Source organism: Lissotriton helveticus, chromosome 7 (assembly GCF_964261635.1).
Source record: "Lissotriton helveticus chromosome 7, aLisHel1.1, whole genome shotgun sequence".
Lineage (NCBI taxonomy): Eukaryota > Metazoa > Chordata > Amphibia > Caudata > Salamandridae > Lissotriton > Lissotriton helveticus.
In genome coordinates, this window is record NC_136068.1 from 569152568 (window position 1) to 569157035 (window position 4468).

At 54.7% G+C, this 4468-nt stretch overlaps 1 non-coding gene across 1 annotated transcript; it reads right to left on the bottom strand.

Annotated features, from left to right (window-relative positions):
- Positions 1-3770: 3770 nt before the first annotated feature.
- LOC144771287 (U6atac minor spliceosomal RNA) lies at positions 3771-3897 on the bottom strand. Its single transcript, XR_013599233.1, has one exon. It is a non-coding gene; the product is annotated as a U6atac minor spliceosomal RNA (small nuclear RNA).
- Positions 3898-4468: the final 571 nt, after the last annotated feature.

Genomic DNA, 4468 nt, shown 5'->3' on the forward strand with positions numbered 1-4468 from the left:
AAGCAGGACGTGGTTGTTATTCCCATTACTTTCTGTTTCCCAAGAAAGGCAAAGGGGGCCTGTGCCCTATCTTGGACCTCAGGAGCATCAACGGCTTCCTCCAGAAGGAGAAGTTCAAGATGTTGGCTTTAGCTCAGGTCCTGGCTGCCCTAGACCCTGGAGACTGGATGGTAGCGTTGGACTTGCTGGAGGCTTATTTCCATATCCCCGTCCTGCCGGCACACCGGCGCTACCTTTGGTTCACGGTAGGCCACAAGCACTTTCAGTTTACTGTGCTCCCTTTCGGCCTCACCAGTGCCCCTCGGGTGTTCACGAAAGTGATGGCGGTGGTCGTAGCTCATCTGCGCAGATCAGGGGTTCCAGTCTTCCCCTATCTTGATGACTGGTTGTTGAAGGCGGGCTCGCCCCAGGCAGTCGTCTCCCACCTCCAGACTACGGCCGATCTTCTGCATGCACTGGGATTCTCCATCAACGTGACGAAGTCACGCCTCAGTCCCTCTCAGAAGCTCCTCTTCATCGGAGCGGTTCTGGACTCTGCGCAGTTTCAGGTTTATACTCCCGAGCAGCGGGTTCAGGATATTCAGGCTCTGATTCCGATCTTTCGGCCTTTATACTGAGTTTCAGTCAGGCTGACGCTGCGGCTCCTGGGGCTGATGGCCTCCTGCATCCTGCTGATACATCACGCCAGGTGGCGGATGTGGGCTCTGCAGTGGGACCTGAAGTTCAAGTCGGCACAGCATCAAGGCAACCTGTCTGACCACGTCCTGATCTCGGAGGGCACTGTGAGTCAGTTGCAGTGGTGGCTCACAGACCGCAATTGGGTCAGTGGCAGATCCCTCTCCCTTCCCCAACCGGAGCACACAGTGGTGACGGATGCGTCCCTCCTGGGATGGGGGCGCCACATGGGAGAGGCGGAGATCAGAGGCCTCTGGTATCTGACGGAATCCCGGCTCCATATCAACCTTCTGGAGCTGCGGGGGATCCGACTTGTACTGAAGGCATTCCTTCCCTCTGTCCGGGGAAGTGTAGTGCAGGTGTTCACGGACAACACCACCGCCATGTGGTACTGCAACAAACAGGGCGGGCGGGGTTATGGACCCTTTGTCAGGAGGCTCTGCATCTCTGGACATGGCTGGAACACCCAGGCATCACCCTGGTGGTTCAACACCTGTCAGGTTCCCTGAACGCCAGGGCAGACTAACTCAGCCGCCAGTGCATGATCGATCACAAATGGCGTCTGAACCTGGACGTGGCGCAAGGTCTCTTTCAGCAGTGGGGAGAGGATCTATTCACCTCCGAAGAGAACATGCAATGTCATCAATTCTGCGCGTTGGAATTTCCAAGGCGGCACTCGCTCTGAGACGCTTTTCGTCGCGAGTGGAGTTGCAGTCTGTTGTACGCCTTTCCGCTTATACCACTTCTGCCCAGAGTGCTGAAGAAGATCAGGCGCGACCGGGCCCAAGTTATCCTGGTGGCTCCGGATTGGGCATGAAGGTACTGATATTCCGAGCTACTCAGTATGTCCATCGATCCCCCGATTCCACTATTTCAGGAGGACCTTCTGTCCCAGCAACGGGGGACGGTCCTCCACCCGAACCTGTCCAGCATCCACCTACATGCGTGGAAATTGAGCGGCGACAGTTGAGGCCATTTGACTTGCCTCCTGAAGTCTGTGATGTCATTCTGGCAGCCAGGCGTCCCTCCACAAAAACGGTATACGCCTGCAGGTGGAACAAATTTGTGGCATGGTGCACAGCAAAGTCTGTGGATCCCCTCTCTGCCCCTCTTTCAGAGGTTCTCCTCTTTCTTCTTTCACTTGCCCAGCAGGGCTCTGCTCTGGGCACTATCAAAGGCTATCTCTAGGCCATGTCTGCCTTCTTGAGGCTTCCTGATCATCCTTCTCTTTTCATGTCTCCTGCTGTAATATATTCTTGAAAGGCATCACGCACATGTTCGTTTTGTGATGCCTCAGTGGGACTTGAACCTGGTTCTTACTTACCTGATGTGCGCTCCCTTTGAGCCACTTCATAATTGCCCTCTTCGTCTTCTGACTCTCAAAACTGCTTTCCTGGTTGCCATCCCATCTGCCAGAAGAGTGAGTGAGCTCCAGGCACTTTCATCTAAGCCTCCTTTCCTCTCTGTCCATCCAGACAAAATTGTTCTGAGGGCTCGTCCTTCTTTTCTGCCCAAGGTGGTTACTTCCTTTCACATCGGGCAATCCATCACCTTGCCCACCTTCTTTCCGCATCCCTCGAAAGATGAAGAGAGGCTCCACCGTCTGGACCCAAAACGTGCGCTCTCTTTTTATCTAGACCACACACAACAGTTCCGGGTGGACGACAAACTCTTTGTTTGCTACGTGGGCGCTAAGAAGGGATGGGCGGTGCACAAGCGGACCATCTCTCGGTGGGTCGTTTTGTGCATCAAGGTCTGTTATTCCTTGGCTAAAAAGGAGCCTCCTGTGTGGCTGTGCGCCCAATCCACTCGGGCCACGACGGCTACTACTGCCCTGGGTCGGGGAGTCCCTTTGCAGGACATATGTCAGGCATATACGTGGGCCTCGCTGCACACGTTTGCCAAGCACTACTGCCTGGACAGCCAAGTCTGGAGAGATGGCTTTTTTGGCCGTTCCGCTCTCCAGGACTTCCTGGTGTGATCTTGGTTCGCAGACCCACCACCGGGGTTGGTATTGCTGGGGTATCTATTCTATGGTAAGGAATCTAACACTAACGTGTTTCTTTCAGATGCACAAGCTACTTACCTTCGGTAACGATATATGTGTAAGAAACATTAGTGTTAGATTCCTTACCGCCCCACCCATCCTTCCTGTTCGGCGAACCGATATCTAGGGTTAAGATATCTCCCTTTGAGGGCCCTAGTTTCATGGCACCAGTGTTGGTTTCTTGCATGGCTCTGCGTTCCTGGCGCGGAAGGCTATGTACAGCACTGACGTCAGTGCGCGAGGGCAGCGTCTAAGTACTCCGATGTCATCCCGGCAATAACGACGCCATCCCGGCAATCACGACGGCGACGATGCACACGGAGCCGCAGACGGCGCCTACCGATGCGCAGGGGTACTGCTGTCAAAAACTTTCCGGATCCAGTCAGATTCCTTACCTTAGAATATCCCCACGTGTCAAACACTAACTAATGTTTCTTACAGATATATCATTACCGAAGGTAAGTAACTTGTGCAACAAACATTAACTGCCTCCATTGGAGCAAGTCTCGAACTGATGGGCAGCTCTCCATCTAACTGCATGCGAACGATAGTGCTTCCCTGCCTTTGCCTATTACCATAATGGGACTGCAACTACCGCCCCACAAAGGAGGAGATAAGCCCAGACTCACCTAATTTTCCGACACATCAGAGCTACCGCCGGACTTGGGCGCAACACAACACTAACGGGGAGACATGGACACAGCGTGTCTAGCAGGGAACAAAGAGGGCCGTTAGATTGGAGCAAGGGGTGCAGCATAGGTAGGGTCCGTGGCTGGCCACACCGTCGGGCCCAGCAGGCGCTCCCTGAAAAGGGAGGCCAACGGCTCCACGGAGGAGAGGCTGTAACACCTGGTGTTCCCAGGAGTCTCCCATCTAGGCACTAACCCAGCCCAACCCTGCTTGACTTCTTCCCAGCCAGTGCATGTACTTACCAGCCCAAGGGGCGTGACCCCCCACTGTGGCTGGACTCGCAGTCCGGGTGATCACACCTGATATTCCAAGGCAGTCTCGCATCCAGGAGCGGCACCCCCTCGGTGTTTGCAAGCACAGTAACACATGGTTAGACGTCACAGAGTAAGTGGTTGTGCCATAACCGTATAGGTGTTATAAAGGCCACTAGAACCTCTTCCATCTTTGTCATGGGCAGTCGTAACTTTCTCTCCTTTCAACCACACGTAAGGGGGAAGTAAATGGCTGGGGCAAGCACAAGCCCCCCTCGGGGCGATGCCCAGGGGAACACGTTCGCTTCTGATCAAAGCGTGCACCCCCTCATTACTTACAGGTGCCCCCACACAATGCACCACCACTGCGCAGGGGGTGTCCTGAGCCCATAAACGGTTCAATGCGCCTTACTGCAGTGGCAGGCACTCATCTCAAGGAGCACCAAAAAGATCCCTGTCTAATTTACATGAGTGGAGTCATGGGGAGTGAACTCCCATGCCAGCAGTTTAATACACTAATTCTTATCCATTGAGCCATGCTTAATACAAGTGTAACTGCTTGGCCTGGGGTGCAACACCACCGGTCAAGGCCAGCAGCGGCCCCAGATTGTATCCCTGGCTCAAACTCAGATCGGCCATCTTGAAGCCCAGCCCGGTGGCCACCGACCCCTCCCCCAGAAATTAGTGACCTGGCAAGGCAGAATTGAGTAGGCTGTGCAACCGGGGGGGGGGTGGGAGCGGCATGAATACGGCTGCCTGCTTGCCACCCCTGATGTCCCCTTCTCCGCCCGTGCCCGGTGCTGAT